This window comes from Balaenoptera physalus (assembly GCF_965194825.1).
Source record: "Balaenoptera physalus genome assembly, chromosome: 3".
NCBI classification, from domain to species: Eukaryota; Metazoa; Chordata; class Mammalia; order Artiodactyla; family Balaenopteridae; genus Balaenoptera; species Balaenoptera physalus.
This window is the reverse complement of record NC_138890.1, coordinates 59,786,145-59,806,233: the sequence shown is the minus strand read 5'-3', so window position 1 is coordinate 59,806,233 and position 20,089 is coordinate 59,786,145. Positions and strand designations below refer to the sequence as shown.

The 20,089-nt window shown below is 35.5% G+C and overlaps 1 protein-coding gene across 1 annotated transcript in view; it reads left to right on the top strand.

The window, feature by feature from the left end:
• LOC309657696 (uncharacterized protein) overlaps positions 1–20,089 on the top strand; it is a 108,097-nt gene that overhangs the window by 35,202 nt on the left and 52,806 nt on the right. The window lies entirely within an intron of this gene.

The window sequence follows — 20,089 nt, the reverse complement described above, 5'->3', positions numbered from 1 at the left end:
ATGGTGTTAGGGAGTGTTCTAATTTCATTCTTTTACATGTAGCTGTCCAGTTTTCCAAGCACCACTTATTGAAGAGACTGTCTTTTCTCCATTGTATATCCTTGCCTCCTTTGTCATAGATTAGTTGACCATAGGTGCGTGGGTTTATCTGTGGGCTTTCTATCTTGTTCCATTGATCTATGTTTCTGTTTTTGTGCCAGTACCATATTGTCTTGATTACTGTAGCTTTGTAGTATAGTCTGAAGTCAGGGAGTCTGATTCCTCCAGCTCCGTTTTTTTCCCTCAAGATTGCTTTGGCTCTTCGGGGTCTTTTGTGCCTCCATACAAATTTTAAGATTTTTTTTGTTCTAGTTCCATAAAAAATGCCATTGGTAATTTGATAGGGATTGCATTGAATCTGTAGATTGCTTTGCGTAGTATAGTCATTTTCACAATGTTGATTCTTCCAATCCAAGAACATGGTATATCTCTCCATCTGTTTGTATCATCTTTAATTTCTTTCATCAGTGTCTTATAGTTTTCTGCATACAGGTCTTTTGTCTCCCTAGGTAGGTTTATTCCTAGGTATTTTATTCATTTTTTTGGAATGGTAAATGGGAGTGTTTCCTTAATTTCTCTTTCAGATTTTTCATCATTAGTGTATAGGAATGCAAGAGATTTCTGTGCATTAATTTTGTATCCTGCAACTTTACCAAATTCATTGATTAGCTCTAGTAGTTTTCTGGTGGCATCTTTAGGATTCTCTATGTATAGTATCATATCATCTGCAAACAGTGACAGTTTTACTTCTTCTTTTCCAATTTGTATTCCTTTTATTTCTTTTTCTTTAATTGCCGTGGCTAGGACTTGCAAAACTATGTTGAATAATAGTGGTGAGAGTGGACATCCTTGTCTTGTTCCTGATCGTAGAGGAAATGCTTTCAGTTTTTCACCATTGAGAATGATGTTTGCTGTGGGTTTGTTGTATATGGCAATATGGTTTGTCGTTATTATGTTGAGGTAGGTTCCCTCTATGCCCACTTTCTGGAGGGTGTTTATCATAAATGGGTATTGAATTTTGTCAAAAGCTTTTTCTGCATCTACTGAGATGATCATATGGTTTTTATCCTTCAATTTGTTAATATGGTGTATCACATTGATTGATTTGCATATATTGAAGAATCCTTGCATCCCTGGGATAAATCCCACTTGATCATGGTGTATGATCCTTTTAATGTGTTGTTGGGTTCTGTTTGCTAGCATTTTGTTGAGGATTTTTGCATCTATATTCATCAGTGATATTGGTCTGTAATTTTCCTTTTTTGTAGTATCTTTGTCTGGTTTTTGTATCAGGGTGATGGTGGCCTCATAGAATGAGTTTGTGAGTGTTCCTTCCTCTGCAATTTTTTGGAAGAGTTTGAGAAGGATGGGTGTTAGCTCGTCTCTAAATGTTTGATAGAATTCACCTGTGAAGCCGTCTGGTCCTGGGACCTTTGTTTGTTGGAAGATTTTTTTTTTTTTTAAAGAAATTCACGTTCTTTATTTATTTATTTATTTATTTATTTATGACTGTGTTGAGTCTTCGTTTCTGTGCGAGGGCTTTCTCTAGTTGCAGCAAGTGGGGACCACTCTTCATCACGGTGTGCGGGCCTCTCACCATCGCGGCCTCTCTTGTTGCGGAGCACAGGCTCCAGACGCGCAGGGTCAGTAATTGTGGCTCACGGGCCCAGTTGCTCCGCGGCATGTGGGATCTTCCCAGACCAGGGCTCGAACCTGTGTCCCCTGCATCGGCAGGCAGACTCTCAACCACTGCGCCACCAGGGAAGCCCTGTTGGAAGATTTTTAATCACAGTTTCAATTTCATTACATGTGATTGGTTTGTTCTTATTTTCTATTTCTTCCTGTTTCAGTCTTGGAAGTTTATACCTTTCTAAGAATGTGTCCATTTCTTTCAGGTTGTCCATTTTATTGGCATAGAGTTGCTTGTAGCAGTCTCTTTGGATGCTTTGTATTTCTGCAGTGTCTGTTGTAACTTCTCCTTTTTCATTTCTAATTTTATGGATTTGAGTCATTTCCCTCTTTTTCTTGATGAGTCTGGCTAATGGATTATCAATTTTGTTTATCTTCTCAAAGAACCAGCTTTTAGTTTTATTGATCTTTGCTATTGTTTTCTTTGTTTCTATTTCATTTATTTCTTCTCTGATCTTTATGTTTTCTTTCCTTCTGCTAACTTTGGGTTTTGTTTGTTCTTCTTTCTCTAGTTCCTTTAGGTGTAACGTTAGATTGTTTACTTGAGATTTTTCTTGTTTCTTTAGGTAGGCTTGTATAGCTATAAACTTCCCTCTTAGAACTGCTTTTGCTGCATCCCATAGGTTTTGGATCGTTGTGTTTTCATTGTCATTTGTCACTAGGTATTTTTTGATTTCCTCTTTGATTTCTTCAGTGATCTCTTGGTTATTTAGTAACGTATTGTTTAGCCTCCATGTGTTAGTGTTTTTTACGTTTTTTTTCCCCCTGTAATTGATTTCTAATCTCATAGCGTTTTGGTCAGAAAAGGTGCTTGATATGATTTCAATTTTCTTAAATTTACTGAGGCTTGATTTGTGACCCAAGATGTGATCTATCCTGAAGAATGTTCTGTGCGCACTTGAGAAGAAAGCGTAATCTGCTGTTTTTGGATGGAATGTCCTATAAATATCAATTAAATCTATCTGGTCTATTTTGTCATTTAAAGCTTATGTTTCCTTATTTATTTTCTGTTTGGATGATCTGTCCATTGGTGTAAGTGAGGTGTTAAAATCCCCCACTATATTGTGTTACTGTCAATTTCCTCTTTTATAGCTGTTAGCAGTTGCCTTATGTATTGAGGTGCTCCTATGTTGGGTGCATATATATTTATAATTGTTATATCTTCTTCTTGGATTGATCCCTTGATCATTATGTAGTGTCTTTCCTTGTCTCTTGTAACGTTCTTTATTTTAAAGTCTATTTTATCTGATATGCGTATTGCTATTCCAGCTTTCTTTGATTTCCATTTGCATGGAATATCTTTTTCCAACCCCTCACTTTCAGTTGAATGTGTCCCTAGGTCTGAAGTGGGTCTCCTTTAGACAGCATATATATGGGTCTTGTTTTTGTATCCATTCAACAAGCCTGTGTCTTTTGGTTGGAGCATTTAATCCATTCATGTTTAAGGTAATTATTGATATGTATGTTCCTATGACCATTTTCTTAATTGTTATGGGTTTGTTTTTGTAGGTCCTTTTCTTCTCTTGTGTTTCCCACTTAGAGAAGTTCCTTTAGCATCTGTTGTAGAGCTGGTTTGGTGGTGCTGAATTCTCTTAGCTTTTGCTTGTCTGTAAAGTTTTTGATTTCTCCATCGAATCTGAATGAGATCCTTGCTGGGTAGAGTAATCTTGGTTGTAGGTTCTTCCCTTTCATCACTTTATCATGCCACTCCCTTCTGGCTTGTAGAGTTTCTGCTGAGAAATCAGCTGTTAAACTTTTGGGAGTTTCCTTGTGTGTTATTTGTTGTTTTTCCCTTGCTGGTTTCAATAATTTTTCTTTGTGTTTAATTTTTGTCAATTTGATTACTGTGTGTCTCGGTGTGTTTCTCCTTGGGTTTGTCCTGTATGGGGCTTGCTGAGCTTCCTGGACTTGGGTGGCTATTTCCTTTCCCACGTTAGGGAAGTTTTCGATTATAATCTCTTCAAATATTTTCTCTGGTCCTTTCTCTCTCTCTTCTCCTTCTGGGACCCCTATAATGCGAATGTTGTTGCGTTTAATGTTGTCCCAGAGGTCTCTTAGGCTGTCTTCATTTCTTTTCATTCTTTTTTCTTTATTCTCTTCCGCAGCAGTGAATTCTCCCATTCTGTCTTCCAGGTCACTTATCCGTTCTTCTGCCTCAGTTATTCTGCTATTGATTCCTTCTAGTGTAGTTTTCATTTCAGTTATTGTTTTGTTCATCTCTGTTTGCTTGTTCTTTAATTCTTCTAGGTCTTTGTTAAACATTTCTTGCATCTTCTCGATTTTTGCCTCCACTCTTTTTCCGAGGTCCTAGATCATCTTCACTATCATTATTCTGAATTCTTTTTCTGGAAGGTTGCCTATCTCCACTTCATTTAGTTGTTTTTCTGGGGTTTTATCTTGTTCCTTCATCTGGTACATAGTGCTCTGCCTTTTCATCTTGTCTATCTTTCTGTGAATGTGGTTTTTGTTCCACAGGCTGCAGGATTGTAGTTCTTCTTGCTTCTGCTCTCTGCCCTCTGGTGGGTGAGGCTATCTAAGAGGCTTGTGCAAGTTTCCTGATGGGAGGGACTGGTGGTGGGTAGAGCTGACTGTTGCTGTGGTGGGCAGAGCTCAGTAAAACTTTAATCTGATTCACTGCTGATGGGTGGGTTCCCTCCCTGTTGGTTGTTTGGCGTGAGGCAACCCAACACTGGAGCTTACCTGGGCTCTTTGGTGGGGCTAATGACGGATTCTGGGAGGGCTCACGCCAAGGAGTACTTCCCAGAACTTCTGCTGCCAGTGTCCTTGTCCCCATGGTGAGCCACAGCCAACCCCCTGCAGGAGGGTGACCCTCCAACACTAGCAGGAGACCCTCCAACACTAGCAGGCAGGTCTGGTTCAGGAGACCAGGAGACCCTCCAACACTAGCAAGAGACCCTCCAACACTAGCAGGCAGGTCTGGTTCAGTCTCCCCTGGGGTCACTGCTCCTTCCCCTGGGTCCCGATGCCCACACTACTTTGTGTGTGCCCTCCAAGAGTGGAGTCTCTGTTTCCCCCAGTCCTGTCAAAGTCCTGCAATCAAATCCCACTAGCTTTCAAAGTCTGATTCTCTAGGTATTCCTCCTCGCATTGCCGGACCCCCAGGTTGGGAAGCCTGACGTGGGGCTCAGAACCTTCACTCCAGGGGGTGGACTTCTGTGGTATAAGTGTTCTCCAGTCTGTGAGTCACCTACCCAGTAGTTATGGGATTTGATTTTACTGTGATCGCACCCCTCCTATTGTCTCATTGTGGCTTCTCCTTTGTCTTTGGATGTGGGGTATCTTTTTTGGTGAGTTCCAGTTTCTTCCTGTCAATGATTGTCCAGCAGCTAGTTGTGATTCTGGTGTTCTCACAAGAGGGAGTGAGAGCACGTCCTTTTACTCCGCCATCTTGGTTCCTCAGCACTTGCTTTTTAAAATTAAATATTTTTGAACCACCTTTATCCAGTTCCCCCTCTCCCCCACCCCCTCCTTTGGTAACCACAAATGTGATGTCTTTCTCTATGAGTTTGTTTGTTTTTGAAGTATAATTGACCTACAGCACTATGTTAGTTCTGGTGCACAACATAGAGACTTGATATTTCTATATGTTATGAAATGATCACCATAATAAGTCTAGTTACCATTTGTTACCATACAAAGATATTACATTATTATTGACTGTATTTTCCACACTGTACATTTTATACCTGTGACTCATTTATTCTGTAACTGGAAGTTTGCACCTCTTAATTTCCCTTACCTAGTTCACTCTTCCCCCAACCCCTTCCCTTCTGGCAACCACCTGTTTGTTCTCTGTATCTATGACTCTGTTTCTGTTTTGTTTATTCATTTGTTTTGTTTTTAGAGTCCACATATAAGTGGAATCTTACAGTATTTGTGGTTGTCTGACTTATTTCACTTAGCATAATAACCTCAAGGTCCATCCAGGTTGTCACAAATGGCAAGATTTCATTCTTTTCTATGGCTGAGTAGTATTCATCTCAGCTGGGCACTGTTTCTGGGCACTTAGGTTGCTTCCGTATCTTGGCTATTAATAGTGATTAATGCTGCATTGAACATAGGGGTTCATATATCTTTTCAAATTAATATTTTCATTTTCTTTGGAAAAATACCGAGAAGTGGAATTGCTGGATTGTATGGTAGTTCTATTTTTAATCTTTTGAGGAAACATCATACTGTTTTCTGTAGTGGTTGCACTGGTTTACATTCCTTTAAACAGTGCATGAGTGTTCCCTTTTCTCCACATTGTCGCCAACACTTCTTTCTTATTTGTTGTCTTTTTGATAATAGCCATTCTGACAGGTGTGACGTGATGTCTCAATGTGGTTTTGATTTGCATTTCCCTGATGATTAGTGATGTTGAGCATCTTTTCATGTAACTGTTGGCCATCTGTATGTCTTCTTTGGAAAAATGTCTATTCAGATCCTCTGCCCATTTTTTAATCAGGTTGTTTTTGTTTTTTTGATGTTGAGTTATATGAGTTCTTTGTATATTTTGGATATTAACCACTTATTGTATATGTCATTTGCAAATATCTTGTCCCAATCAGTAGGTGGTGTTTTCATTTTGTTGATAGATTCCTTTGCTGTGCAAAACTGTTTTAGTTTGATGTGGTCCCATTTGTTTATTTTTGCTTTATTCATTTCTTCTAGGTTGTCCATTTTATTTGCATATAATTGTTCATAGTAATCTCTTATGATATTTGTATTTCTGTGATGTCAGTTGTCACTTCTTTTCATTTCTGATTTTATTTATTTGGGTCCTCTTTTTTTCTTCATGAGTCTGGCTAAAGGTTTATCAATTTTGTTTATCTTTTCAAAGAACCAGCTCTTAGTTTCATTGATGTTTTCTTTTTTTTTTTTTTAGTCTCTATTTCATAAATTTCTTCTTTGGTCTTTATGATTTCTTTCCTTCTGCTAACTTTGGGTTTTGTTTGTTATTCTTTTTCTAGTTCCTTTATGTGTAAAGTTAGACTGTTTAAGATTTTTCTTATTTCCTAAGGTACAAGCCTAAGGTAGGCTTGTATTGCTGTAATCTTCCCTTTTAAAACTGCTTTTGCTGTGTCCCATAGATTTGGGATCGTTGTGTTTCTGTTTTCATTTATCTCCAGGTATTTTTCGATTTTCTCTTTGACTTCTTCAGTGACCCTTTGGTTGTTTAGCATATTGTTTAGCCTCCACATGTTTGTGTTTTTGGGGTTTTTTTCTTTATAGTTGATTTCTAGTCTTATAGTGTTGTGGCTGGAAAAGATGCTTGATGTGATTTCATTCTTCTAAAATTTACTGGGTCTTGTTTTGTGGCTTAGCATGTGATCTATCCTGGAGAATGCTCCATGTGTACTTGAAAAGAATGTGTTTTCTGTTGCTTTTGCATGGAATGGACTATATATCTAGTAAGTTCATCTGGCCTAATGTATCATTTAAGGCCAGCATTTCCTTATTGATTTTTTGTCTGGGTGATCTATTCACTAATGTAAGTGGCATGTTAAAGTCCTTTTCTATTATTGTGTTACTGTTAATTTCTTTCATTACATTTATTAATATTTGCTTTATGTATTTAGGTGCTCCTATGTTGGGTGCATATATTGGGTTGGTCAAAAAGGTCATTCAGGTTTTTCTGTAAGATGTTACAGAAAAACCTGAACGACCTTTTAGGCCAATGCAATATATTTACAATTGTTACATCTTCTTGTTGGATTGATCCCTTTATTATAATGTAAGTTCCTTCTTTGTGTCTTATTATACTCTTTGTGTTAAAGTGTATTTTGTCTGATATAAGTATTGCTCCTCCAGCTTTCTTTTTGTTTCCATTTACATGGAATACCTTTTTCTACCCCCTCTCCTAAGGTCTCTGCACAACTTTCATTAGATATTTGATATTTTGATGCTCTTTTAAATGCTATTTTAAATGCTATTTTAAATGTTTTATTTTATAGTTTTTGTTGCAAGTATATAAATATAAAACCATTTTTATATTAATTTTGTATTCAGTGTCCTTGCTAAATTTATTTTAAAATCTCACATTTTATATTATTTTATATTTTCTACATATATTATCATGCCATCTCCAAATAATGTTAGTTTACTTATTTATTTCTACTTCTAACCATATAGTTTTCCTGTTTTATGGCATTGTTGAATTGAAGTGATGATAATTGGTAATCTTGTTTTATTCCTGATCTCAGAAAGTTTTTAATATTTAATGTAAAATACATTGTTTGACTTTTTTTCCAGATATTTTTAGACTAAGGAAGTTTCCTTCCCATTCCAACATACTAAGATGTTGTTTCTTTTAACCTTCTTTTTTTTAAAATAATGAATGCGTGTTAAATTTATCACATATTTTTCTGTTTATTGAGGTGATCTATGATTTTCATCCTTTTATTGTATTCAAACCATGAATTATGTTGGTCTATTTAATAGTAATAAACCAATCTTCCATTTTTACAATAAATCTAGTTTCAATGTATTATCTTTTTAAAATATCACTAGATTTAGTTTCCTAACATTTTGCTTAGAATTTTAAAAATCTGGGTTTATGATAGAAAATTTCCATTTTTATAATGTTTTTGTCAGGGTTTGGTATCAAGACTATGCTGGCCTCATATAGTAAATTGATAAGTGTTACCTTTTTTCAATTCTTTAGAAAGTTTGTGTATATAAGTCAGTTTTTTTTCCTCCCATAAACATTTGGAAGAATTCAAAGTGAAGCCTTATTGGACTAGAGTTCTCTTCATGAAAACGTTTTTAATTATTAATCAATATCTATTATAGGTATGGAACTATACAGATCTTCTGTTTCTAGTTGTAGCAATTTGCTTCATTGTGTTTTCCAATAAATTTGTGCATTTAGTCAAATGCACAAATATAAATTTATAATGTATAGGCTTAAAATTGTTCATAATATTTCTTATTATTATTTTAATGTTGTAAGAACCATATAATGTTTCTTTTTGCATTCCTAGTTCGGTATTTTTTATTTCTCTTTTTTTGGTAAGTTTTGCCATAGATTTATTGATTCTATTAGTTTTTTCAGTGAGCCATCTTTTGAATGCCAAAAAATAAAAAATAAAAAACATATTACCTTAAAATGAGCAATAGGAAGACTGACAACTGAGATCTCAAAAAAAAAATGGAAGCCAGAAAACAATGAAATGACATCTTCAAGGGCTTTAAAAAAAAATCTGATAACCTAGAATTTTATACCCAGAAAAAATATCCTTCAGAAAAAGAAGTAAATACGGACTTCCCTGGTGGTCCAGTGGTTAAGACTCCGAGCTTCCACTGCAGGGAACGTGGGTTCGATCCTTGGTCGGGGAACCAAAATCCCAAATAAAACAAACAAAAACCAATAAACAAACAAAAGAAGTAAATAAAAATATTTTCAAGCAAAACAAAATTGAGGAAATACATCTCAATCAGATTTGCATGAAGGAGATAGTAAATAATTTCTTTAGTTATATGGAAAATATTCCCAAGTAGAAGCATAGAAATATAGGAGGGAAGGAAGGAAGGAAGAGAAGGAAGCAGCGGAGAAAGTAAATACTTACTGAATAAAACAATAATAATGCATAGTAGAATTTAAAATATAAAAATAACTGAAGTATATGAGGACAATAACAAAAATATGGAGAGAGATAAATGGAATTAAAAGGATTTGAGCCCATTGCATTGTCCTGGAAATGGTGAAAGTAAAAAATTATATTAGACTTTAATAAGTCAAGGATGAAGGATTATCTTCTAAGATAATCCACTTAAGATAGTAAAAAAAAAAAAGTAACCAATAAGTTAATAGTGGGGAGAAAATAAGATAAAAATATACTTAATTAGTCTAAAAGAAGGCAAGAAAGAGGGGGAAAAGGCAAATTAGATAAGGTAAATAAATACAAGTAGGTGATTAAAATCCAGGTATATCACTAGTTACATTAAATGTAAACAGACTAAACACTCCAATTAACAAAGATGGTCAGACTGGTTAGAAATTAAACACCCATATGTCACCTATTAGAGACACACCATTATAAAAAGGATAAAGAAAAGTTGTAAGTAAAAGGTTGGAAAGAGACATACCGTGTAAACAGTTATGAAAAGGAAAACTGTATAGCTAGCTATACACATATCACTTATAGTGGACCCTAAGGCAAGAAGCCATATAGATATAAATAGGGACGTTACATGATAATACAAGGGTCAATCCACTAATTAATAACATAATCTTTAAGTACCTTAAGCAAAAATGGGTAAACTCTAAGGAGAAGTAGAGAAATCCATACCAGAATGGGAAATTTTAACATACTTTGTTCAGAAACAGAATAAGGAGACAAAAGAAAATCAATAAGGATACAGAGAATTTGAATAAGGGGGATAACAAACTTGTATGTGTGTGTGTATAAAATCACTCAACAACTGCAGAATGAAACTCTTTAAAACCTTTAAAATGCACATGAGTACATGGTGCGTTTATGAAAATTAAACATATTGTATTATATAAAGATTATATGTATATATTATATATATAAAGATTATATGTATATATTATATATATAAAGATTATATTCTATAATCTTTTAGTTATAGATTTCTTGTTACATCCCACTGTCATCAAATCATATCCAGTGTGATTTTAATTCTTTCATATTTGTTGAAATTTGCTTTGCAGCCCATCATATAGTCATTTTTTGGAAACTTTTTGTTTATTGAAGTATAATATACGTATAGAAAAGTGCACACATCATAAATGTACAGCTGGATAAATGTACACAAATTTAACACATCTATGTAACTAGCACACAGATCTAGACACAGAACATTGTCAGCACTCCAGAAACTCCAATAACAATCCGCCCGAGGGTAACCACTATTCTGACTTCTGACAACCTTGATTTGTTTTGCTGTTTTTATACTTTATATATATGGAATTATATAGTATGTATGCTTTTGTTTTATTATCTTTGGCTAAACATGATTATTTGTGAGATTCATCCATGTTGTTTATATAGCTGCATATCATTGATTCTCGTATAGGATTTCAGGGTGTGAATGGTCAATTTTTGTAAATGTTCATGAATGTCTATGTTCATGAAAAGGTAGTATTCTGAAATTGCCTATAGGAGTGCTCTATATATGTTTGTTAAGTCTTTTGCTAATTGTGTTGTTCAAATATTCTATATTCTTTTTTATTCTTTTTATTTGCTTATTTTATGTGACTGAAAAGTTATGTTAAAGTGTCCCACTATAAATGGTGAATTGCTTATTTCTTCTTGGACTTATGTCAATATTTTACTTCATATATTTTGAGGCTTTTTATTTTATTTAGATACTTAACCAAATTTAAATTTGTAATATTTTCCTGTTAATTGAAACTTTTAACATTATGAAATAACTCTCTTTATCTCTACTTCTGCTGGTGATGAACTATTTTAGTTTTTGTTTGCCTATAATGTCATTCTTGATATTTTTCCTTGGCTATAGAATTCTAGGTTGGCATTTATTTCATTTTGACACATTAGAGTTATCAGCTGTCTTCGGGGTTCCACTGTTGTCTCATTGTGCTGTTTTATGAGTTATTTCTTATTAGTTTTCTTACAGTTTTATGAATTTTGTCTTCATTTTGTGTCTAATATGCTATTAGAAGTTTCCCTTGAGGTTTTTTTTTTAGTTATTATATTTTTCATTTAAAAATTCTATTTATTATTGTTCAAATCTGCTGGGACATTTTAAATTTATTTTTTCTTCTCTGAAAATATTTTCAAGCTTGCTTTTTATTTCTGTAGATATATTAAATCTTTGATATTTCTAGAGTCTGCAGTCTGAAAGTATGTTTCTGCTATCTGCTGCTTCAGCTGGTTTTTGATCACAGCTCCATATTTCCATGTGTGCCAGATTTCCCCTGACTTGTGATGGTCATTACCCTGAAAATAATATTTGTCAGGATATCCTGAGCTCTTGAATGAAAGTGCCTTCAGGATAGATTTTTATTTACATCTGCCAGTGTCTGAAAACTACTAGTCGTAAACTGCTTTAATCTAAGTTCAAGACTTGAGGGTCTTTGGAGACTTAGACTCTATGTATGCCCAGCTGAAAATCTGTGGGATATCCAGTATCCAACCACAACTTTATAAGATTTTTTTTCCTTTCCTGTTTTCCTTCTGTTCTGGTTGGCTCCAAGTCAAACTCCCCAGCAGTTCTCTGGGCTGGAGAGTGGGTAGGTTTGTTACACCATTACCTGGAGAATATAGTCCTTGGGGTTCCAGATTACTGTAGTTTGGAGATCCTATAAGAATCCTTAGTTTATGTACATTCTGGTCCTTAATTTCTGTCTTCCTCATCCCACAAATTATCTGAATTTATGTCCAAGTTTGCGCTGGCAGATGCTTTCAGAACGAAAAGCAAGTTCAAAATTCTGCTCACCTCTTTGGATTTAAGTTTCCTCCAGAATTTGTCTTAGCAGTTCCTCATTAACTTATCAGGTTTTCAGTGCTTTTAAGATAATTGTTTTAATATTTTATCCAGAATATTTACTTGCTTTTAGTAAGATGGCTGCTCTGAATAATTTAGGCTGCCATTAGCTGAGATTCCCTATCATACAGTTTTATCACCAGCAGACTAGCATCTAAGTAGTATTGAAATGCTTTATAGGGGGATTTAAATATTTTATTATTAATTTTGGAAAGAAAGTAATTCATACATTAGTCCTACTATGAAATACTTAGTCGAACCAAGAGAGCACATGCTTTCACTTAAAACATTCAGACAATAACCTATAAGGTAAAAGAATCTGAAAAAGAATACATATATATACACACACATATATATATACATATATACATATATATGTGTGTGTATATGTATATAACTGAATCACTGTGCTGTATACCTGACACTAACATGACATTGTAAATCAACTATATTTCAATAAAGAAAGAAAACACAAAAACATTCAGATAATCAAACTTTATTAGAGGTGGTATTTGTGGCTTTACTTGACATAAAACAATTTCTATATTTCTTTATTCTAGTCACTCCATTTGACATGCTTTTTTGAGCATGAGACACTCAAAATGTGGAGACAGATAAGATATAATCCATAACAGTGAAAGATATCTCAACAATAAACAGGTAAACTGTCAAATATAATACAAACAAATTAGAGCTACAGTGAAACAAATATGTGCTACCTAGGAAGCCCAGAGGAAAAGCAACTAACTCAGTATGGTGTTTGATGGAGGGTGGGGATAGGCAGGGAAATCTTCCCGTGTAAGATATCTCTATAGCAGAAGATTAATGGATCATTTGGGAAGCAAGGAGGTAGAGTGGAGAATGAGTATTTCAGGCAGAGCAAAAACCATAAAGGCCTGGAGGAATGAGAAAGCATAAGAGAAGCTGAAAATAGTTTGCTTTGGCCAGAGTATACTGTACATGTGTAAGCAAGGAAAAAGTTGAGGCTAGAAAGGTAAGTTAGAATCAGATAAGATCCTTCAATGCAATGCTTAGAATTTTAGATTTTATCTTGAGGAAATAGGTAGCCAGTAAGGTTGAAAGAAGATTTTAAAATAATTTTTCCGTTAAATAGTACCACATGATCATTGTAGATGTTTTAGAAAAAGAAATCATCTGTAATCCCATAACCTAAGTACAGTCACAATTATATGTGTTTACAGCTCTTTTAAAAAAACATGTTCCATGCATATTTTTATTTATTTATTTACTTATTTATTTATTTAACTTATTTGGCTGCAGCGGGTTAGTTGCGGCATGCAGGATCTTCATTGCGGCATGCGGGATCTTTCATTGTGGCACACTGGCTCCAGAGCGTGTGGGCTCCAGAGCACGTGAGCTCAGTAGTTGTGGCACACAAGCTCTCTAGTTGTGGCACATGGGCTCCAGAGCATGCAGGCTCAGTAGTTGTGGCACACGGGCTTAGTTGCCCCTCAGCATGTGGGATCTTAGTTCCCCAACCAGGGATCGAATCTGCATCCCCTGCATTGGAAGGTGGATTCTTAACCACTGGACCACCAGGGAAGTCCCCATGCATATATTTTTTTTAAGTTTTCATCATTTTATAATTTCTTTTTTTCTTTTTGGCTGCATTGGGTCTTTGTTGCTGTGCACAGGCTTTCTCTAGTTGTGGCAAGTGCGGGCTTCTCATTGCAGTGGCTTCTCTTGTGGAGCACGGGCTCTAGGCGCACTGGCTTCAGTAGTTGCAGCACGCAGGTTCAGTAGTTGTGGCACGCGGGCCCTAGAGTACGCGGGCTTCAGTAGTTGTGGTGCATGGTCTCAGTAGTTGTGACATGTGGGCTGTAGGGCACATGGGCTTCAGTTGTCGCGGTGCGCAGGCTCAATAGTTGTGGCTTGTGGCCTCTAGAGCACAGACTCAGCAGTTGTGGTGCACAGGCTTAGTTGCTCTGCGGCATGTGGGAGCTTCCCAGACCAGGGATAGAACCTGTGTCCCCTGCATTGGTAGGCGAATTCTTAACCACTGCGCTACCAGGGAAGTCCCTCCATTCACTTTTTTTTTTTAATTTATTAACTTTTTTAAGTTCCCCAAGCTTAGAACCTCAGTCTTGGACTCGAAAGTGTGACGATATAAAGAAAGCAGAAACAAAATTCTCAAGAAAATATATATTGAAGTCAGTGTCATTGTTGTGAATTTCTTAATATGCAATTTGAAAGAGTTCCAAGATGCATTCTATTTTAAGATAACTAATGGAAATCACATAAAGGCATTAAACTTAATTTTCTTACAGCTCACTTTAATCAAGTATGCAAATATGTCTATGTCCTACTGAGATATCAAATAACGTTTTTCCTCTTGAAGTTATACACATAAATTTACACAACCACCTGAGTGAATTTGTAGATGTTGTTTTTTCAGAGCTCTAGGAATTTTTTAGGAATTTACTGTTGAATAGCATCTCTATCATTGTCATCAAGAGAAAATAAACCTCCATTCACTTATTTATTTATTTATTTATTTATGTCTGCATTGGGTCTTCGTTGCTGCACGTGGGCTTTCTCTAGTTGCGGTGAGTGGGGGCTACTCTTTGTTGAGGTCTTGGGGCTTCTCATTGTGGGCTTCTCTTGTTGTGGAGCACGGGGCTCCAAGCCTGCAGGCTTCAGTAGTTGTGGCTCACGGGCTCAGTAGTTGTGACTCGTGGGCTCTAGAGCGCCAGCTCAGTAGTTGTGGTGCCCGTGCTTAGTTGATCTGCGGCATGTGGGATCTTCCCAGACCAGGGCTCGAACCTGTGTCCCCTGCATTGGCAGGCGGATTCTTAACCACTGCACCACCAGGGAAGTCCCTCCATTCACTTTTAATGTTGACTCAGTAACCTTGATGCATATACAAATTCTTTAATGAGAATTAAATTTGATAATTTAATTTGGTTATCTATTGTAACACCATTGAATCTCTCCATGATTCTTTTCAAAATATACTGGAGAGAGAATAAGAATAGGGAATGATCATGATAATTTAATTTTCTGTGCCTACCCCCAAACTAAAATTGCCTAGTTCTCAGAATTATAGCTAAATTTTTCATCCAAGGATGCAATATTCATCCTTGTACTCAGGAAACTCACAGTCTGACATTTTTAGGGTTGCTGCTACCTTCTTAACACATCATTGTTGACACTTGGAAAGAATGACTTTTTGTAACTTGAAAATCCTATTTATTCTTCAACTCCTGCTAGCTTAAGGAACACTAAATCTACATATCCTAGGAGGCATATCTGTCCAATATATCCTATATATTCATTGATTTATGAACCAATAAATCTTTCATATACAGTTTAAATGAGCTTATGATAATTGGATCAGAGGAATACTAGTCTAGTTTGAGAGTACAGCAGAAAACCAATCATGGGAGGCTATGATGAAATTTTAATTATAAAGGATATTGAATATCTTAGGGTGACAACTCTGTTGTAATAGATGTAACTTTGAATTGGAAAGAGAGAAAGTGAGATTTTTTTCCCCAGTTCTGCTTGAAATCAACTCTGTATTTCTAGTAAATTATCAAACCATTCTATGCTTCAGTTTTATATCTTCATTAAAGTTACCACCCCATTGTCTTTGGTTCACTGGGTTTATTGGAAAATTCCCCAATAGATTAGATAAAGAAAAGTCTCATGTTAAAGTGTTGATTGATTGGGGAGTTTTGTGTATATATATGTATATGTGTGTGTGTGTGTGTGTGTGTATACACACACACACACATATATATTTTTTCCTATTCAGGGCTGAAAAGCTGAAGTTGGCATCAAGCAACTTCAAGTTGTAGATGTATAAGTTAAATGATCTTTGAGACCCTTAGTTCAGAGATGCTGTATAAATAGAACCAGTGCTATAAATAGAACTAGAGTTTTCTTCTCAATTCTGTCAGTCAAGTAGAGTATGCAAAAAAAGAATGCAGAAACTTGGGCTTTTGCTGTCTTTTGACTCATCCCCCTTTCTCCTCAGGTTATTTGGATAATTTTATGACACTTCTATCCCCATGCTGCACCCCTCTTTTTTCTGGCTAATAATCATTGAGAATTTATAAAATGAAAAATTTACATGTTTTATCTGAATAAATGTCTAGCAGGAACTGTTGGTAGTAAGTACTATTTTTCTTTATTTTACTAACCTGAGATTTAGAGGAAAAAAAAAAAAAACTTTCCCAGTGACACATAATAAACAGTAGAGCCCGATCTTGAATCTTGGAGTCTGGTTTTACATCAAGCAGGATTATTGTAAGAGGACCCTAAGTAGGTGCATGACCTAAGCATACAATGGGATTAAAAACCTTGAAGTGGATTTGCATCTATTATTGCTAGTGAAATTTAATCCTAGATCTTACTACCTAAAAGATGCGTGTAAAAAGTTCTGAGGATACCACAAAATTGAAGAATCTATAAGTCTTTTCTAATTTTAATACACGGTTTCTAACTTTGATAAAGGTTTTAGGTAACATTAATTTCTCATCAAAAGGCCTTAAAGGATCTTTTAATATCACAGAATACATAGTACATCTTAACTTGGCTAATTTAGAGAATTTATATTTTACCCACCTTATAATGTACACATAACTGCTGAAGGATTTATGTAACAAAATCCATCACAAGGAATACACTAATGAGATTTATATTAGAAAAGTCTGGGAATTCCCTGGCAGTCCAGTGGGTAGGACTCTGTGCATCCAATGCAGGGGGCCCGGGTTCAATCCCTGGTGGGAGAACTAAGATCCCACAAGCCAATTCATTTGTAAAACCCCATTACTTAGGCAGAATATCATAGGTGGGAAGATGGTACTGAAAGAAGAGGCTGGGAAATGAAATACAAATCTATTTTGTATAACACTTTTGCTAAGGCCAGCCATTTAAAAAATATATAAATATATATATAGTCCAAATACATATATATGTATGTATGTGTATATATACGTATATATATATATATTCCAACTGAAGTCTCTAAAAGACAAAAAAATTGTAGTTATAAAAACAATTGGATAGGATCTCGTATAAAATACTTGGAAATTAATTGCTGGAGGCCAGTAACATGATTCTTAATTAGAAGTGCATGTGTAGTGGTCAGATGTAGTATTACTATCTCAAGAAACAAGGGCATGGACAAGAGCTTCCTGAAGATTTTTTTTTTTTTTTCTTCCTGAAGATTTTGTTAAATTCCTTCACCTTTTTGGGATCCAGTTTCTTCATCAGTACCAACCTGACTGGGGATTGTGCTCTTGTGAGCATTAAATGAGTTAATATGTATAGACATAATATGTAAACAATAGTGCTAAGTCATCAGCATGGCAAGGAGGACCCAAAAAGCCAACAATTACTTGATACTCTGAATATATGAACAGATACTTTTGAGAATTCACCCTTTTTTAGGTGGAGGTATAAGTTTGTTTGTTTTCTCCAAGCAACAAACACAATGGGTATAGAAAGGAGATACCATGGCCTTCCTTTAGACTGAGCTTAGGTCATATCCTGGAAAACAGTTCCAATTTGAGGTACCTCAACAATATCTACATTTTTTGAAATAGAAAAAAATGGTATACAGATCGATGAATGCTGTGGCTAAAACCCACTTGGGAACAAGGATATTTTTTAGTGTCAAATTACCATCTTATTTTATTCTATGGCTAAAATCCCAAGAACTGCAGAGGAGAAACAGAGCCAAACAAGTTTTTCTATTAAAATAAAAGGCCTTGAGTGATGAATGGAAACTTGGAACAGGTTTTAATGGCAATACAGAAATTAAATACAAACTTACCAATTTCTGGCATATATTGAGTCTCAGATAGAATGCTGGTACTAATTTTATTTAATTAGAATCATGGCTTACCCTAGGCAGTTGATATTATCATTCTAGAGAGCTCAACTTGTTGCTGGATTGGCCTGGACACTTGATGCTTCCTCACTTTGAGTCATTGATAAAATATTAAATAAGGGATAAAACCAATGGTGAATCTCGGCAGTCACCTACAGGAATTTTCCTTCCAGGCTGAAGCATTCCATTAGTAAACACTTTTTGTCACTGTTATCCAAACAATTATGAAATCATCTAATCATACTGTCTTGCAGCCTTTCTTCCTTCTGTCTGTAAGGATATATTGGGGGGACTTTATTTAATGTCTCCACGAATTCCAAATAGCCTATGCCTGTAGCATTTCCCTTATCAACGAGTCTAGCAACTGAAAATCTAAAATGCCCATGTGAAAGTTTTTAAAGTCTATGTGGTAGGTTTGATGTTACCAGTTTTCAGTTAAGCCAAAGTAGTCCCTAGTATTGAATGCCTTTAAGTGCTCATAAACAGTTACTTTGGTAACAATAGAGTTTTGAAGGAATTTATATCAAACTCAATGGCAGTTTTTTAAAAATAGGAAATATGGTACTCTAGTCACATCTATAAGTTCTTCTAGTACTCTGGAAGATCAGTTGTCACTTGGCTTACTTATAGCGCTTTTATGCTTCCTATCTCCTCACTGACCTTGAGGTTCAAGTTCTACTTAAACATTTTGTTCAATGAAAAATAAAGAATTTGGGTGAGATACTTTCTAAATCTCTCTCAACCTTTAACATTCTGTGATTCTTGGTAGGCCATCTCAATTGAAAATACTGATAGAGAAGCAAAGCCCTCAAATAATTGAATAGTTTGATTTTGTCTCTTATATTACACAATCTGCCCCAAGCCTTTAATGTATTCTCTGTTTTTACTAGTACTTGTCCAAAGATAGTTTGAGTTCCTTTGTTTATTCTAAGCAATTTTCAGATGCCTCAGTCAAAAATCAACAGTATATTAATTTCTCAGACCTATCAATAAAAACTTAGAGGATCTTTCCCTAAAAGTTAATGCATTCCCTCTGGAGGGAAGGGACTGTGGGAAAAAATCAGCTATAATGTTATCTGAAAAATCTTTTTTCTCTCTCCAACCATTGGATGCTGTACCTGTGACGAACGCTGTAATCATGTTGGTAAGCATTTTCCTTCTGAAGATGCATAAAGATCAGAAGTGCAGTTCGTTTATAACAAGATGGAATTTTAAAACTATTTTGGACCACACTAAACATTGGGATGTTCATTTGTCTCTGTTTTTAAATTATATATCATGTGCTCAGTTTGTGGAACAACATAAATATACAACTTAAAATTGAAAATTAGAACCTTCCCTATTTGGCAGATACTCCCATAATGGTCAGCCCAAAGCCTGATCCAACTAATGAGCATGTCCCCTTGCCCTGTGGCCGAAAGACTCCAGATTGTTTGGTTCCCCAAAGTAAAATGATTTGTAATGGCACTAATAATAGAGAAAGGAAAATTTATGTGAATTAGGAGAATTCACTGAGTACCAGTATTTGTCTTTCTTTTTTTTTTTTTTAATATTTACTTATTTATTTGACTGCTCCAGGTCTTAGTTGGCATGCGGGATCTTCGTTGCCGCGTGTGGGATCTTTTCTTTTTTTTTTAGCGTGGCACGCGGGATCTTTAGTTGCAGCATGGGGGATCTAGTTCCCTGGCCAGGGATAGAACCTGGGCCCCCTGCATTGGGAGTCTTAACCACTGGACCACCAGGGAAGTCCCATACCAGTATTTTTCTTAGAGGCTTAATTGGGTTGTGTTCTGATTGGTTTTGCTCCTGTGTCCAATGACCTTGTGATAGATGCATTTTACAGATACAGTTAAGGGATACTATTTCAAAGTTCTCGTCTAACATGAGGGTAAACAAAATCATGTCTTTTTGTGGCACTTCTCGTATCATGTCACTTTCCATGTTAGTTATGAGCAAGGAATACCTTTATTTTATAATTTTTAATTATAATATAAAGTAGAAAGAGTGATAATACTTTTGAGC